This window comes from Condylura cristata, unplaced genomic scaffold (assembly GCF_000260355.1).
Source record: "Condylura cristata isolate star-nosed mole 26May11 unplaced genomic scaffold, ConCri1.0 scaffold00001, whole genome shotgun sequence".
Classification (NCBI taxonomy): Eukaryota; Metazoa; Chordata; class Mammalia; order Eulipotyphla; family Talpidae; genus Condylura; species Condylura cristata.
This window is the reverse complement of record NW_004567102.1, coordinates 16,787,261-16,806,380: the sequence shown is the minus strand read 5'-3', so window position 1 is coordinate 16,806,380 and position 19,120 is coordinate 16,787,261. Positions and strand designations below refer to the sequence as shown.

At 41.4% G+C, this 19,120-nt stretch overlaps 1 protein-coding gene across 1 annotated transcript in view; it reads right to left on the bottom strand.

Moving 5' to 3' along the window:
- Positions 1-19,120, bottom strand: part of PAQR8 (progestin and adipoQ receptor family member VIII) — a 34,388-nt gene that overhangs the window by 14,815 nt on the left and 453 nt on the right. The gene's annotated exons all lie outside the window — the stretch shown is intronic.

The following is a 19,120-nucleotide window of genomic DNA, read 5'->3' as shown; positions in this document are numbered from 1 at the left end:
GAGGGTAATAAAATAAGTCATTGTCAGCGCTTAACATAGTGTGAATTTAGAAAAACATGCATGCATGTATGTTCATATGACATGCACACGAATACATGTTGTATATGTACATGCATCTCTTCAGGGCTATATAACAAGAAGCAGCAGCCCTGGGTCTACCCATTCTTCTCCCTCCCTCTCCAGCAATGACTTTGGTAATTTTTGTATCCACTCATCTTTTCACATGAAAACATTATGTCTGCATGTAATGATATACTATAGATATCAAGAAGTTAAATATCCATGAACAAGATATATTTTTGGAATATTTTTAACCTTTATATAAATTTTGCACTGAATACCCTTAGCCTTCTCTCTTTCATTGAATAGGGTTTGTTTTTTCCACACTGAAACCTGATTCCCTATTTGATTCTCCACTGAAGATTTTTCAAATACCATGGCTTATTTGTTCATCCTTCTGAGTTTTATGAGCAGTGCACCACCCCGACCCAGACACACAGGTTGTTTCCAGCTATTCGCTGTGATGAACAAAGGCCGCAGTGCCTACATACCTGCTTGGGTATTCGCCCAGAAGGGGATGCCTCTCCAGGTTTTTGTCAAAGCTATACTTTACCTGGAATGTCCTCTTTCCTAGCTCAACCTCCCCAAGCCCTTATCCATCCGTGAAGGGACCTCTCAGATGCACCCAGTCAAAGCAGTATGTCTGCCTGTAGTCCTGCAAACTGCAGTTGTACCATTAAAATGACATCATCACCTCTAAATCTGTCCTGCGGTTGTTTGGGTACTCTTCCCAGATCCCTAGAAGATCCAAGGTTAATTAAGGGCAATTACTGTGTCACATGACATAAGCCCAATGCTTGTTGCCATCAATACAGATAGTATTTATAGAGGGATCTCTTCTTCCTCTTACACTTGGTCTCCATGATCTTAGCAATTCTTGAATAACTTTATAGTTGGGGAGAACGTCACAAGCAGCATGTTTTGAAGTGCTACTGATGTGGCTTCAGGATCCCTGGCCAGGGGACACGATTATGGAGGTGCAAAGGTGTGTGTCTATCCATCTATATTCATCTCCCCTCCAAGTTGAATGGAGTGAGGTGGGGGTGACTTGCTATTAACCATGTCCTGTGACTTTCTTTCATTCTAAGATTATAAACACCTCAAGAGTACAGAAAAGTATAGAGGACAATAAAATAAGCAACTGTTAGCTCTGAACATGCCATATTCCTAAATTAAAAAAAACATATATGCATGAATGCATATTCATGTGATATGCACATGAATTCATGTTGTATGTGAAAGCTAATAAGTCTAATGTAGACTTAATTTCAAAGTAGAGATTCATGCTCATTTACTTATTTTTCATTAAACAAGGGAAAAGTTAAAACATGAGATGTTGAAAAATCAGTTTTTGAAAAGCCTCCAATATGGTAAACCTCTTTCCATTTTTTTGTGAGGACAAAGAGTTGGCTCAAATGAAGCAAGTTGATACCTGTTTATACCAGCCTATAAATTAGTAATAAAACATGCCCGGGTCACAGGATTTTTATAAGCAGCTCACCGTTCCGTGCCACATGATCTAGCAGATAGAGAATAAATGAATAAGTACTCTTGAGCGGCCTCCCTTCCTAGGAGTTGACAGAAAGGTCAGCCCAAGCCTGAGAAAGTTAGTCATCTGATGGAGTTGAGATTCATTTTGACTAAACAACAACAAGCAAGCTTAGGGTGACTACAAAATCAAACTGCTGATTGTTGTCTCTAACTTATCAGGTTTGCTTTTAGAAAGGGCTAAGTATAAGAACCATTTCTCTTTACTGTAACAAGTCCAGTCTTGCATGACATCTGATTATAATCTGTGCCAGTGCTACCTGAGTGCCTGGATCTGTTTTCCAACTGAGTTGAAATGCTCAGCATCAGTTTCTGCCTTAGCTGCCCAGGAATGTCAACTTCAGGATACGCGCCACTTGATCACTGCCTTCGCACTTCCAGACACCACCTTTGGGCCCAGGAAGATTTAGATCTTGGTAACAGTTGCCAAGAAACAACTCCTTCCAGTCTTTGCTCAAGCCTCACCTTCCCAAGGTGGTCTCCCCACTGCCTTATTGACTCAGTCCCACCTTTGCACTCTCCCAGCACCCTGAAGATCCTTTGCTCTACTTTTTGTTTCTGGTAGACTTTTCACCTTGTATTGTATTATTTTTTCCTCAAACTTTTTTTCAATTGTCTAAAATCCACCCAGTATAAAGTTGACCATCATAACCATTATTAAAAGTACAATTTAGGGCCTCCATGGTGGTGCACAGGTTAATAGTCTCAGCACTATCAAGCTTTCACCAGCCATGAATTCTAGTCCCAACCAGGGAGTTGACCCACATGACACAGCAGACCTCTCCTGTCTCGCACACTGCTCCCTTCATCAGTGTATTTCAGTCAATCTGCCTGTTCCGTTTGTCATTCTGTCTCTAGTGAATCCTCTCACCCTTCCGTATGTCTGGCCTGCACCCCTCTTCTTGTATGCATAAATAAAAATAAATCTTAAAAAATAATATACATGTTAGTTGCATTAAGGACATTTCCACTGTTGAGCAATTAATCTCCAACTTGCAAAGCCGAAGCACAAAACCTATAAAACAATATTTCCCTCTGCCCCAGTCACTGGGAAATACTCTTCCACTTTCTCTGAATTTGTTTATTCCAGGTACTTCAAATAAATGGGATCATGCAGCATTTGTCTTTCAGAGAATGACCTTTCACTTACCATCATAGTCCCTAGGTTCTCTGTATTGTAGCATGTGTCTTTCCTTTTAAGTGATGAATAATGTTTCACTGCATATAATATATATCTGTATATATATTTTATATATGTGTGTGTGTGTGTATATATATATATATATATAGTTTTGTTTATCCACTTATCTATCCATGGACACTTGGGTTGCTTCCAATTTTTGGTACTTGTGAATAATATTGTTATGAACATAGGTATCCCTTTGAGATCCTGCTTTCAATTCTGATGTGTATATACTCAGTGGAATTGCTAGGTCCACAAATAATTCTATTCTGTAATTTTTTGAGGAACTGTCACATTGCTTTCCATAGTGGCTGCATCATTTGCATACTCACCTATCATGCACACAAGAGTTGTATTTCCTTCTTGTAAACACTTTTATGATTATTTTAATTGTAACCATCTTGGGTGTGCTGGCCCAGAATATAAGTCCAATTAGCAGAGGGATCTTTGTCCAGTTTGTTCACTAATGTACCCCTTGCACCTAGAACAATACTTGACATACAGTAAATACTCAGTAAAATCCATTGTAAGAAACAATAAATGGATAGATGAAAGAAAGACACACTGAAAATATACTGGCCTTTAAGTTCCTTTTCTCTGTGTTAAGATCTCTAGCTGGCTTTGACCATTACACACACACACACACACACACACACGTATTACCTTTATCCAAGCTACTGAGGACCCTTTGAAAGCAATTATCCCTTTAGCAAAGGTGACGGAGTGTATATACTATGTTCTATTAATATGTTCAGTATTATTCAGAAGGAAATTCTGAAGCATACAGAATTTAGGGTTTTTTTTTTTTTTTGAGAGTTCATAAGAAATCTTTAAGAAAGTCCAAGAGATAATCTGTAGTACACAGAAAACTTAGTTATTATCTGGAATGAGATATAACCGATGCCTATTTGATATTTCTCCTTGGCTGTAACAAACATACTTGCAAAAGAGCCAAAGAGAACTGAGTTTCTTGTTCTTCTGTCCAATCTGCCTTGTTTCTAGCTCAGCAAATGGTAGCACCAAGATGTTAACATGAACCAGAGAAACAGTTTTCCCTCACCTTAATCTGGTATTTTTCTTTATCCGGTTGCCAATTAGTTATTATAATGACTTACAAATACTGAATGCTTGTTATATGACGGGAACAGAAGTTTAAAGTTTTGTACGTTACTCTTCATAACCCTATGACATACAGATGAGGAAACAGGTTAATTCCTTTGGCCAAAGTCACCCAGCCAGGAAGTGATGGACAATATGTACCAAAGAGCTTTATTTCAAGGGCCACGCCCTGACCTTTGACGCTTTTTACAAAATGCTTTGTTTCAACCTCACTTATTGAAAATCATTCTAACATATATTTTCCTAAATGTGTAAATTGCACATAATTTTGGTAATTCAGGGCTGTCCAGGTCCTTCATTGCCCTCTGGATATTAGTGCTCATTATGCAGCTTAAAAGGTGGAAGCACTGATGGCCAAGAAGACCGAATGGTCTGTGTGCCAGCTCTGGGGACTTATGTGGAAGTAGCTCTTAAAAATTGCAATAGAGGGCCCTCCCTGGTGGCGCAGCGGGTTAAAACACTGCACTGAGAAGCTAAAGCCACTTCCGCATGAGTTCAAATCCCGCCTGACCCGGAGGAGACCACATGGCGTGGCAGACCTCTCCTGACCCGCCCCCTGCTCCCCTCAGCAGTGTACCTCGTCGATCTGCCTGTTCTGCTCCCCACTCTGTCTCTGGTGAAGCCCCTCACCGCCCCTGTGCCTCTGGCCTGTACCCTCAGTTCTGTATGTACAAATAAATAAATCTTTAAAAAAAAAAATTGCAATAGGGGGCCCTCCCTGGTGGCGCAGCAGGTTAAAGCACTGCACTAAGAAGCTTAAGCCACTTACACATGAGTTGGATCCCCGCCTGCCCCGGAGGAGATCCACATGGTGTGGCAGACCTCTCCTGACACCCCCGCTGCTCCCCTCAGCAGTGTACTTCGTCGATCTGCTTGTTCTGCTCCCCACTCTGTCCCTGGTGAATCCTCTCACCCTCCACATCTCTGGCCTGTACCCCAGTTCTGTATGAATAAATAAATAAATCTTAAAAAAAAATTGCAATAGGGCCCTCCCTGTAGCGCAGCGGGTTAAAGCACAGCACTAAGAATCTTAAGCCACTTCCGCATGAGTTCAATTCCTGCCTGCCCCAGGGGAGATCCACATGGCTGGCAGACCTTTCCTGGCCCGCCTGCTGCTCCCCTCAGCAGTGTACTTCATTGATCTGCCTGTTCTGCTCCCCGCTCTGTCTCTGGTGAATCCTCTCACCCTTTGCATCTCTGGCCTGTACCCCAGTTCTATATGAATAAGTAAATAAATCTTTAAAAAAAAATTGCAATAGGATTTTACTTTGCTGTATTTTGGTGTTGTTGTTCTTGTTCTTGTTTTCCCAAAGTAGAATATGTCAGTCACAACTGCTTTAATTGAAGACTTTGATTAATTAAAGCTACATTGTAATAAATACTCTTTCATTAATATCAACAGTGCACATCTATTATAAACACCATTATAAGACAGACGGCTTTCTCTTCTTTGAGGCTGTATTGATCTTAGAGACAAAGTGAGTTGGAAGAAGATTCAAATCCTATTCTCATCAAATTAAATGAATCCCATACTTAAAATAAATCACAATTCTTCTGGCATCAATAACACCATCTGTAACTGAGAACAATAAAGGCCAACAATTCCTGATTCCGGAATAAAGTTGAATATGTATAAATATATATATAGTTATAAGCCTAAGACAAGATGACTGTAGATCCAGAAAGTGTCATCTCCAATTTTAAAGATCATTTCGTGTCCAATAACCAAAATTATAAGTTTGTCATCAAGTTAACATTCAAATAAGATATTTCAAAATAAGATGACTTTGTAGCCAAAGGGGTACTTTTTAAAGTCCCAGGGTGCCTTTAGAAAACAGAAAATGCAGCACCAGCCAGCAGCTATTTCAGCAAGTTTCACAGATCATATGGTCCTGGGAAGAGACAATCACTTATTGTTACCAGAAAGTCAAGGTCAGTACTTGCAGTTTCACTTCCATTGCCCCTGTGCTCCCTTCCACAAAGAACAGTAGTATGTACTGAAAAGTTGCCATTATTCCCCATCTTGCTATTTCAGCCTTGCTAGCCACTCACCCACAGAGAATTCAATTATTCTGGGCATTCCCAAATAACAGCTAATGAGTTTTTGGTCTCTCTCTCTTTTTTTACAGAACATCAAAACAGAAATATAGTAAGTCAGAAGCAGTATCAGCCTAAGTATGAATTTTATATAAGCACTGATAAGTAATTATGCACTCTTAAGGAAAGGGGCTCTAAATTTATCTGATTTACATATATACATATATATCCTTTTAATATATATCCTATTTAAATATATATTTAAAGTACTTGGCCAATCTAATACTGTTTCTGACGCATAAGATAGCCCCCTCTGGCCCCCTACCACCAATATTTCCACTTGAGACTTCTAAAATATAAAAGTACCTCTGTTGGCACCTGCACTGAAAGTCTAGGATATCAAAATGAGACTTGGTTTGACTTTCTTGCAAAAGAATGTACTGTTCATTCAAACAACAAGAGAAAACCACACTGATGGCACAGTCTGATCTTAGCACCCAGACTCTGTCTGGTCGCCTCTGTCAGTCTTCCTGGAAACAGCCAGACCTTAAGGAGGCCATAATGATTTCTGGGGACTACAACTGACCCAAGCCATTCCAGTAGCCCATGACATTAGCTATAATAGGGTCAACAGAATATCTTCTGTTAAGGAAGTCCTGCAGTTTCATACATATTGTCTTAAAATCCTCCAAATTCCTTCCAAAGTAAAGCAGTGGTTTGTCAGCTGAGTGTGAGTTAATTATAACTTAGCACTAGGTTTCTTGCTTTCACATCTCATTAAACTACACTGAATCTAAATTCAGCTTAATACAACTGCTAGACCAGATTAGGAACTCCTTAAGGACAGACTCTGGGCTTCCATTTCCTTTATAGCACTCATGAGCATTAAGCATTTTGTTTCTCCTATGAAAAGAATGAATTGAATTAGTTGCACTGAGTAACCAACTGGTCAGCAAACCCAATCTACAAACCTACTGTGAGTTAAAAGAGAGAGTCACAACCTCCAGTCCCTCTGGAAACTATCAGCATTTAAAGCATTCTTTCTTGTCTTCTGCGTTCTAAAAAGGCATTCTTGGGTGGTGGTAACATTCTCCTCCCTTTAATGTGCTTCTTGGTGAAAGAGGAGAGCTGGTTCCTGGCTTTTAGCAACCTAAAGTGACCACAAACAGAAAGGCTGATGGGGCTTCAGGGGTTTTAGTTCTGGAAGGGTTGTAAAGACTACTAACTTAAGAAATGGCAAAAAGATTTCAGCCCTTGGGCCAACTTGCCAGCAAGGCCTGCTGCAATCTGGTATAGAGAGGTGTCTAGGCCTGGAATGAGCTTGGAGGGAAGGCGCTGGGCTCGATTTATGATGTCTGCCACAGGCTCCACCAGGAGACCTGGCTCAGTAGGGAGCCTTGGCACAGAGCCAAGTACTTACCATTGCTGAGGGACTCTACTATGCAGAGACAAGTGAATTATAGTTCACCGTTTTCCTACATGACTTTTTGGAAAAGCAGAAGCCATCAACCATTAAAAAACAAACAAACAATCTGTCTGAAAGTACTTGCAACAATAAATGCTTAAAGAAAATACATACTCTCTGGAAAGGGAACAGGCTAATGTCCTTGCTGGCATTTCCTGGAAGGGCCAGTGGTGGAATTTCTAGGTTATTCGTCAACTGCACTCTGACAAGCACCTTTTGGTAATGGTGAAAGGATGAGAGGAACTGGGTCCTTCTCCAGCACTTACACGGCTTCTGAGGTAGGACTGTGCAGTAAAGGAAAGGAAACTGAAGTTTAAGGTTCATACAAATGCCTTGTCCCCAAAGATAAAGGAAGGTATTAAGTAGAAAAGTCAATGTGATGTTTCTTTTGATAGGAACACTGGAGAGTTGATTTCTCGAACTTGAACTAGCAAAGCTCTCTTGGGCAATCAATCCACACTATTCACTTGCTTTCTGCTCTGTCCTTAGTCCTGATGGCCACCAAGTGGACGAGGGTTCCTTTCATAGCCAGTTTATATAGCTTTGCTCCCTCTCCCCTGAGGTAGACTCGACACCAGAGACCAGGTCAGCTCTCTGGAGAGCTCAAGCTGGCCTCCAGCATCTATTCTGTTTTGTCAGCCAACTGGCTCCCAAGTGAGGAGAACACTTTTGGTAGCAATAGTCATCCACAACAGGCGAGAGACCTTAAGAAAAGGCAAGGGAGAGGAGGCAGGCATGTGATTCTGGAGACACACAAACACAATTAGCCATGCTTGAACCAAACTGAAAAGACTCAGTGGGAAGATTCTGCTGCTTTCTGCCAAACAAACAAACAAAAAACACCCAGAGGAAAACTCATTTTAAAAGAAAGCTTTTACTTTCTCCAGCAGCCACTGTCCAACATTTGGCATGTTTTCTGCCCCGTTCTTTTCATTTGCATTGATTCAACATTTCAAACACTATCACAATAGTGGTTTGACTGCTTTATTGGTGTGTTGCCCAAATACAGCCCACTAATATTTCAGGCGGGTCTTTTGTTCCTGGAGATGACAATTCCATGTCTCTCACAGTCACTGTGGCCCGATGTAGACCCAATCTGCAGCAAGGGTCACATAAGTGAAGTCACAAAAATCAAGTTATGTCCCTGGGAGTTTCTTCTACTCCCAGGATCCACTTCCACAGTGTGGCATTAGCTGCAGGAGAGGCATCTAGAGGAAACCTATAATAACTGGATGGGCTCCTGCTTAAGGTAACCGGGGTTTGAATCCTGACTCTGACACAGGTTGTGTGACCTCAGTCAAGGAATTTAAACCTCCTTGGACTTTGCCGTCTTTATTCTATAGAATAAGGATATACATACATATATATAATGTTACCTGGCTAACACATAGTTTTGTGAAGCTTAAAGAATTACAAGTGTTTATCTTTCAAAAATTCACTCTGAAATGCTCACAAATTATGAAATGATATCTGAGGTTTTTTTCAAAATCATCTGCATAAGATACTATCAAAGGAAGTGGGCCCTAAGTGATCATTGTTGAAACTGGGTGATAGCACATGAGGTTTTGTTACACCTTTCTTTCCACCATTGCCTTTTTATTAATTTTTAAAAAGATTTATTTATTTATATATACAAGAACTGGGGTATAGGCCAGAGGTGCAGGGGTGAGAGGATTCAGCAGAGACAGAGTGGGGAGCAGAAGAGGCAGATCCACGAAGTACACTGCTGAGGGGCACAGTGGTGGGTGACACAGGAGAGGTCTGCAGCGCCATGTGGTCACCTCCCTGGCCAGAGATCCAACTTATGTTGCAGATAGCTTCGTAGTGCTGGGTTTTAACCTACTCTGCCACCAGGGAGGGCCCCTTTTTTGAAATTTTCCATAGCAGAAAGTTTAAGAGAGAGAGATGGTAATACACATTAAGCTGCTTATATGTGCTCAATAAATATGATGGGTTTTACATCAGAGAGGATCTTGGAGGCATTGTTTCTAGGTCAAAGAGGCTGAGATCACAGCCTGCTTCTCTCCAGCCATGGGTGTGATGTGAGGCCAGCAGTGTTTGGTGGGGGGAGCAGAAAGGGCAGACACACTGAGAAATTCACTGTAACCCTCGGTGATCCACTACTGCCCAACCTTTCGCCATCAAAACTGCTTCAAATGCATTATTAGTTTTCTATGCTTCAGAAGCTTTTTAAAACAGCCACATCCATTCACAATCCATTACGCTCTACTTTAATCAGATATACATAATCACAAGTCCAATTTCAAGTCAGCTTTAGATGAGCTGGTGGGTGGTTCCAAACTCAGCTGCTTTCACCTTCCAAATTTTGGTGGCCTGTACAGCTGCTTCACAATCTTGTAACCACATGAAACAATGAAAAATGCTCAATGCACAACTCCACTCCCCATCCTTGGCCCCCATTTCAGCCCTCTGCCTCCAACTTGTTCAGGCAACTGCATATATACATTGTCAGTCCTGATAACTACTAGCTTCTGGAATTCCTTCCAGGGATATCAGACATGTTTTAAAGATTTATTAATTTATGCACACAGGAACTGGGGTACAGGCCAGAGATACTGGGGGTGAGAGATTTACCAGAGACAGTGAGGAACAGAACAGGCACATCTATTGAAATACACTGCTGAGGGGAGAAGTGGGTAAGACAGGAATTACAGAGAAACCCCCCCTTCTCACACTGGGAAATTTCAGGTTATATATGCATTCTAAGGGAGCCCTTAATTAAATCCAAACTCATCTGTCCGGTGCCTTCTCACAAACAAGGACTCTGCCATCCTAGCTCAGCCACTAATTCTAATAGCCTTGGGCTGGTTACTTAATTTGTCTTCTCAGTTGGAAACTAGCATATCTTCTTCCTTCCTAAGGTTGTTTCAGGGATTAGAGACAATGTAAATAAGGTGCATTGCACAATATCTGGCACATAATAATTGCTTAATATATATAACAGCTATTTGGGGGCTCCCGGTTGGCACGGGGGTAAGTCTCAGCACAATGAAGTTATCTGCAACCACTGACTGCAGCAGGAGTTCAATCCCTGGCCAGGGAGCTGACCCACATGGCACAGCAGACCTCTCCTGTCTTGCTTTCTGTTCCCCTTAGCAGTGTATTTCAGTAGATCTGCCTGTCCTGCTCCCCCAATCTGTCTCTGGCGAATCCTCTCTCAACCCATGTACCTCTGACCCGTACCCCAGTTCTTATATGCATAAATTAATAAATCTTTATATACATACACACATGTATATATAACAGCTATTCTATCTCTCTAGGCTTCTAAGTAAGATGAATGCATTATTAATTATTTCCTGTGGAACTTGGTTAATATTTAGACTCAGTGGCTTCCCAGATTATGAGATGTAGCACAACTATTAGAGGGAAAGGATGTCCTGAAGGAACTCTGCAGTTTGTGGACTCCATCCCCTGCTCCAGTTTTCTGGACTCCACTCCCTATTCCACTAAACTACAACTCCCAGCAATACCACCGAGAGAACTGCAAGGACCCAAGGCCGGAGCTAAGAAGGCATTCTGGGTCTTTCGGGGGTATATAAGGGAGCCATGTTAGACGCTCGCTCTCTCTGGGCTGTAGTTCAATTCAAATCCAACCAGTTCATCCATTCTTATTACCATTATGAAATGTTTATTGAATGATGACTGTGTGTGTGTGTGTGTGCATGTGTGTGGTTGAGAGGATCAACAGATGAGTATAAACAATAAAGTTGAAATTCTATTAGCTAAGAATTCAGTTGTAATCCAGTCTTCTATAGGGAAGGTTAGGGATACTCTAAAACTTTTTTATTTTTTTTCTGTTAAAATTTTTATTCAAGTAATTTACATTGTATTAACAAACACATAACATGTGAAGTGGGGTTATGCGACATGATGAAAAATGGAGCGATTTCCTTGGGGCCTTACATTCACATTCTGATTTTTGCCTCTGCACTGCAGCTTAAGCTGTTTCATCAAAAATGCTGCCTTCTCTATTTAAATGTTACCCTTGTTTCAAGATCTCCCTGGCATTGTTTCTCCTGAATCCCACTACGACTTTTGGTACTCACATTGATGTTATCCTTACTAAACCAAGAGGTCCTATAGCTACACCAGTGCTTCACAACCCAGCACACACTATGAATGGTCTCAAGTTTTCTTTCCCTGTCACGTAAGAAAAAATTTGATGTTCCAAATGTACTTGACACTCTTCAAGCACAGAAACCATGTATGTCTCTTGTATCTCTCAAAGTAACGAACAGGGTGTTAAGCACTTATTAAGTGGCTAGAAAATTCCTATTGATAATGAACTGACAGATTTCCTGTTTGAATCCTACCTCTACTGGTCTGACATGCTTCATTTACTCCTCCAAAACATCTATTTCCTTTTTCTCTTGCTTCTCCTGAAGTATTCCTATCAGGATGACTCTACTCAGATGCAGTAGAAAGTTGTCATGAGCCTGTGAATTGACATCAGCAATGAAGAGGTGACATTATTTCTGGGAATGTGAACCGTAAGCAAGAAGTCAAAATTCGGGATGATTTAACAAAGGAATAGGAAAAAAAGACATTGCAATCCAAGAAGTACCTATTGCACACTGAATTAACCTGAATCTCTTCACCTACCCAAATTTTAATAAATCAGTCCTGAAATGCCACCCAGTTTCAATGACATTCTTGGAGCCTTACCTGACCATGTCTGTCTGGGTGACATTCTGGTCCTGCAGCCAGTTTCAATCCTGGCATTAGCTCATGCATAAGATTGGCTAATTCCACTTTCTAAAGTGCTCAGAGTCCCTGGCAATTCAAGACAAAAATACTGATGCTTTTATCTTGCTTAAGTACAAGAATAAAAAAGTTAAGATGGAAGTCTGGAATGAATTCTTTGGACAGAGTTCTATAGATACATAATGAAAAATATAAATTTCTAATTCAAGAGCCACTCAACCTCTACATTGATTTTACATTATCCTTCGTTTCCCCCCACATCATACAACTTGAACAATTCTCTTTAGAATAAGTTTAAACAAAAAAATGAGAAGATAGTTTTCACCAACAAGTTTCACTTTTCACAAAAGTATAATCTATAGGCAATGTTCAGTGGAGTAGGTATTTTGACTCCCTCTTTAACTGGTTCGGGGAAGATTTACCCCAAATTTCTTGGGTATTCTCTTAGACTCAACTAAAGATCTTGTGTTAAAAACTGAGCAAATATACAGCTTCAATCTGCTGCTGAAAAGCAGTACATTCTCTATTCTTTGAGAATAGAGAAATTTTCTTCTTTGCTTTTCTTAATCTTGGTCTACATCACCCTAAAAGGATAAATGTCACTGCCCTAATGCTAGCTGTATTTCCAGATAAACAAAACCTTTTAAGTCAATAATCCAAACTCTGATCTTCAAATTCTTAGAGCCTATAAGAACTGTGGGTGTTGGTTAAAGCCAAGAGTCAGCTCAGTCTGGAGATGGAAGCAAACCAGAATTGGTTTGCTCTTCTTGAAATCCTAAAGTTTACCTAACTTACTTATTATAGATTCACATTTATAATAGTTACTCATTCATTCAACAAAGACTGTTCTCCTATAGTAATGAATCTCCCTCACTTATGAAAAAAGGGATAGCTTATTAGTTCTGTAGATGGCCTGTCACTGAAGTAGAGAGTCATCTCCAAAACTTACCTACGAATTATGTATCTATAAGTAGGAATTACATTTTGATCATCCTAAGCTTGGTATTTAATACAGATCTGGCCCTTGAAATTAGAGAGGTGAATGAATGAGATAGCCTTTGCTTCCCATATTACTGAGAGTCCATCAATGTCTCATCCCACAGGGATTAGTGCTCATGTTCCTTCTCATCCAGGACTTCTCAAGCCACGCTACCAATGTCAGCAATTCATGGCTTTGAGTATCACAAACAGCTGGGCCAAAGTTCTTCATAAAGTAAATCTGGGCAGCAGAGAGGGCTTTCCTCTCTCACGCTAGGAGGTGGAGGCTAAGTGAAGCTACAAGTACTAAGGTGATATGACAGGAACTGAATGTTTGTCCTCCTCCCAAATACTTAGGTGTAAGCCCTAACTGCCAAAATGATGGTATTTGAAAGGGAACTTTGGGAAACAGTTAGGCTTACATGAGGTCACTAGGGTGGGGTCCCCTTGATAGGATTAATGTTTTTTTTTTAAGTAGAGGAGGGAGCTCTCTTGCTCTCAAGACCTGCCTTTCCTCCCTCCTTGTACTGTGTGAGGGCACAGCAAAAAGGCAACCAATCACAAACCAGAAAGTGGGCCCTCACCAAGAACTGAAATCTCTGACACCTTGAGCTTAGATTTCCTAGTTTCCAGAAATGTGAGAAATAAATTTTAAACCAAACAGTGTATGGCTTTGTTTTGTGTGTGTGGCATCACAAGCTAAGATATATAACCACTAAAAAAGAAGAAGGCCCTCCCTGGTGGCGCAGCGGGTTAAAGCACAGCACTGAGAATCTAAAGCCACTTCCACATGAGTTCGATTCCCACCTACCCAGGAGGTGACCACATGGTGTGGCAGACCTCTCCTGACCCGCCCGCTGCTCCCCTCAGCAGCGTACTTCGTTGATCTGCCTGTTCTGCTCCCCACTCTGTCTCTGGTGAGGCCTCTCACCGCCCCTGAGCCTCTGGCCTGTACCCCAGTTCTGTATGCACAAAAAAATAAATCTTAAAAAAAAAAAAAGAAGAAGAAGAAGAAAATGCAACCATTTCCCTGCAATTTAAATTTCCTTAAGAGAGTCTAGAAGCTAGGGGAATGACAACAATCCAGTATCAAGGCAATAACAAACACCATAACAAGGCAACAAGCAAAGAAATTGGACTTGTTGTCAGAATCCAGATCTGCTCCTTTGGCAGTTCTGTTCTATGCACCTGTTTCCTTCTCTGTGAAATGGGATTAATAAAAATACCCATCTCATAGGGTTATTCTGAGAACTAAATGACAGGATGTACATCTACTTTTTAACATTAGTAACTGTTCAGGTGGTCATTATAGTAATTATAATCATAACTCATGCTGAAAAAATAATAATTATGATATAATAAATATGATAAAAATAATGATGATGTTTGCTTTGTGCTTATGCTGTACCTTTTTACTGGACCTGGTACTCAGAGAAAAATGTGGTGGACAGAACCCCACAGCAGTAATCAGAAACCCAGATTTGAGTCCTTTTTGTCCGTTCTTATTGTGACTTTCACAGTTTTTTGGCCTCTTCCCTTCCAAGTTTCCTTCACTTGTAAAAAGAGTCTACATGTTAATATCTGCCTTCTAGAGCTCTCTGTATTATGAAAGTCTTATTTGACAGGCATATAAAGTACATAGAAAACTGTTCTTGCAGATGCGTGCAAAGAAATACAGAAAGAGGTAAAGTTTAATCAGAACCTCCAAGGTGCTAGAACAATGGTTTTCCAACATTTACAGTTTGGAACTGTAGTCCATTAGAAGAAACATTTTATACTGCAAGCAGTCACCACTAAAAGAAAAAAATTAAAACAATGCTAGATTATTTTGATATTTTAGATTTGATCCTCTTCTTTTTTCCCCTTTGCTTTCTTTTGTTAAAAATATGGGTCACTGTGTGTCAGGATGGCCGAGTGGTCTAAGACGCCAGACTCAAGGAGAAAAATGTGGGTCACTGATTTCACAAGGTATGGTCCTGACCCTCAACTCTCACTGGGCATCAGAATCATCTGAGGAGCATTAAAAAAAAAAAAAAATCATTGCCCAGGGCCTTCTTACCAAAATTCTTAATCAATGGTTTGAGGTGGGGGGCAGGGGACATCATTATTCTTAGCCCATGTGAGTCTATAGTACAGTGAGCACCAAGAATAACAGAACTAATGGCTTCTAGCTCACAGCTGAAAGGCCGCAGCATTATTTACATCCATCTGCTACACACTACCCCAGGAATGCTGCCCCTGCCACCCCACTGCAGCTCTGCTGGTTACTGGAGTGTATTACTCACTCCTGTGGCTCCAGCGAGCATGAGGAAAACACAGCAAGGAATGAGGATCAAAGGGGAGCCTGGGCTTCACTGGAGGCCTCCTTTCTCCTTCCAGATGGCCAGGAAATCCCATGCAGGGCAAAAACTAGAGTGAATTTCGAGTATTTTGTTCAAAGTGAAGGGACCCTTAGAAGGACTCTGTGCAAGAGTTGGAGGGGTGCAGGAAAAGTAAAGGGAAACTGCCTTAGCTCAGGCCAGCTCAGGCCTGCCCAGGCGGCAGAGGAAGCCTGGACCTCACGCAGGCGCTGGAGATAAGCTCAAGTGGGAGGAGGATCCCATGTCTGGGCTTCTCCAGCCTGAGCACTTCATTTCTCTACACAAGAGAGGTCTGGGTACTGTGCTGTTCTCCTGGCTCGAGTGATGTGCAGCCTCCAGATAGCTGCCAAGCAGAACCAGGGCAGAATGCAGGTGAGTGCAGGATGTGAAGCTCAGGAGACAAAGTCTGTTCTTGTTTTCCTGCCTTGTGCCCTTCCTTACCTGCCTGAAGCAGATACTCTCACTAAATGTTGCACATTTCATGAAACATCAATTTCAAAGTTACCCCAACCATTTGATTAAAATTAAGATAAAATTATTTGCCTACCTGTTTGTATCTTCCTAATTTATAGTTCATACAATTTCTAAATCTAAAAAAAGTTGATATTTATAAAAAAGCTGATTCTCAAGTTACTTTTCACAAATCACTTAAAAAACAAAGCAAAATTCAAGTCTGATGGAGACAAATGTTTCTTCTCTCAATACACACCAAGAGAACTACAGTTATTCCATTAAAGTAGTATTTTTTGGGTGGGGCTGGGAAAATTATAGGGGACACTTTTTTCCTGCAAATTTTCAACAAGCTTTTACCCAATACACGTTCTTTTAAAAATCTGAATTCAATAAAGTAGCAAGCTATGGTGGCTTTTAAGGTCAATCTTTGACACTCTTAAGAACCAATAGAGTGAAAACAAAATGTTCTTGTTCACATAACCATTTGCAAAGCCCAGCTGAAGGAATATCATTATCTGAGTTTAAATATGCACATGGCTTCAAAGGAATTTTAACATAAAACTATCATAAGCTATTGAGAACAAAAATAGCTAAATTACTGAGCACTTACATGAGGCACTGAATTGGGTGTTCTAAGGGTCTAAATTTTATTGACTTTTCATCACCCACATGTGAGGGACATACTCAATAGCATCTATATTTTAGGTAAGAAAACTGGGTTCTAAAAATCTGGAATAACTTGCCCAACATCACAGCTAGATCAAGCAAGTTTCAAGTTATGTCTGTTTGAAGCTTTATATAATCTGGAAAAAAAAATTGAGAATTTAGGAAAACAATAAAAAAAAGGGGGATGTTAATGTTAATTTTTTAATGATGTGTACACTGAATCCTAAAGCTACAATGGATTTTCATAAATCTTTCTCTTCTTCATATTTCTGTATAGCTCTTTCCCCATAAGAACTCAAGTCAGGTATTAAGCACATATGGGGTAAGTTAACCTTCTGGGTAGTCTTTTTGTGCACAAACAAGTCTTTTTGCTTGTTTGTTTTGCTTTCTGTAAAAATGTACACTAGTGGAAACTGCTTGGTAAAGAGTACCTGGAAGGGAAAAGAAAGAGTGACTTTCTGCAGCCCAACAAACAGTCAGATAGAAGTCCAATTTTTTTACACACATGCCAGTGCATGAACACGCAAATGAAGACTGTACTTCAAAGCAATTACTTTCCATCCTATACACACACCATACCTTTTATTGGATTCCCCTTTAAGCACTGCCAGCCCTTCAAGAGGACTTTCATTACTTTAATGGGCATAACCCATTATAACCTCAATTCCCCACCGCAGAAGCCAAAGTTGGCCACACATTGCGTCTGGCTGTTTTCCAATGGAGGAAGGTTTGCCATCATGGAGGCAATTCAGTAAATGTGTTGCAAACTCTGAAAGCAACTCCAAAGCAGGAGCTCCAAAATTATTCTCAGCAATGACAGCATCACTAGAATTAGTGCACAGCTTGCCAAGATGAGGTTTCTGAGAGGAAGAAATACTCATTTGAATGTATAAATACTGGCATACTTATTTTAACATTTGGACAAAGAATTGGAAAGATCCGTTAGCTTTATATCCAAATGAATAACTATACTGCAGCAGTAAAGATAATGCAGATTTTCGTACAAGATTCTCAGTAGATTATCAACCCCTTCTTATAGTAACATGCAATAAGGTTATAGACATCCCCTTTAGTGAAAAACAAGTTTGTCCTGAAATGATACTTGTAAAATTGATAAATCTTCTTCCCATTAACTTTGCACCCCAAAGCCAGGAAACTTCCAATGGAGAAATTCATGTAGGATTCCTATCCTGGGTCCTCCTGAAGTAACTTTCATAACAAATATTTAAACTTCTTATTTCACATAATTAATCATATAGGATAAGATAATCAACACTTCAAATGACTAAAGGGAGTCACCACGTAAGACAGAAAAACCAGACGTTTTATCTTTGACACACTTGGCTATCCAGCCACTGAACTCCTAGGCAGCCTCATTTCCTGCAGGGTGACCTGGGCAAGGGTGCAGCAACTCAGGGGTGGGGCTGTGGACCTGTTAAGAGGGCAGTCAAGGGCAGGCCATTTTCCATTCAGGTAACTTCCCCATCTTTAGTAAAGGTGCCTTCGCTGACACAATCCAAAACTACATTATTCCTAGTGGGTTCACAATGCATCCGTGATCAGTATGTGCATTGCTCAATTTCCTCCTGTTTTTACTTGGAAAAACCTCTCATAGGGTAGAGAGTAGGGAGCAAGAAGCACATGTGGAAATAAATTTATACACGCCTTAATAGGAGTTATGCGTACCACACACATAGATTTTACCAGATTTTACCTGTTCATTTGAAACCGCCCTCCATAACTATTCCTTTAAGCCCTCGGAAAATCACTTCTAACCCAGCTCAGCAATATAGCATGCAGGGAAACTTGTCCGGGCCTTGGGTCGCCCCCTTTTGAGTAGGGGCCTGAAGGTCCAGGGCTGCACAAGAAGCTGCTGTTCCCCGCCGCATTCAGGTCCCCGCGTCGCGTTCCTAAGGTGCTTCCCTCTGTAGTCCTTCTCATCCCCCAGTTCCCATTAGTCCAGGACTCATTGGGAGCCGGGTCTCAGCTCTGGGATTGCCAGGTTCGGGTCTCTCGACTGTGAGGGTCTCTCGAGGTGTCCATGGGGTCCCCATTCTATCGAGAACGCTGCGTTTCCTCGGCCCAGACCTTCACGGTCCCTGACCCAATACCCACCTAATTGCCCCGCGGCACCCCCACCTCTGCCGCGGCATTTCATCCCTCTCTTCCATAACCGTCCCCACTTACCCCAGCAACTCGGCCCTCCAGCGCAAGGTACGACTCCGCTTCTTGAGCCCACCCCGGGGGTTGGAGAAGTCCCTTCCTAGGACTCTCCGTCCCGGGAGACCTCTTCTCCCTCCTCCCGGGCCGCCTCGGGCTTCCCCCAGCCTCCCCCCGCACTCCCCTACCGGGTTCTGTACCCTTCGCCCTGCGGAGGGCGCCCCAAGAATGCCAATGGGGCATCCCTTCGTTCCACCTCCAGACTCCTACACCGGAGCTCCCCAAAGTCGCAGTGCTGGCTCCCCTGCCATCCAGCTCCAGCTCCCCAACGTCGCGGTTCAGACACGGCCCCCTCCCCCCGCA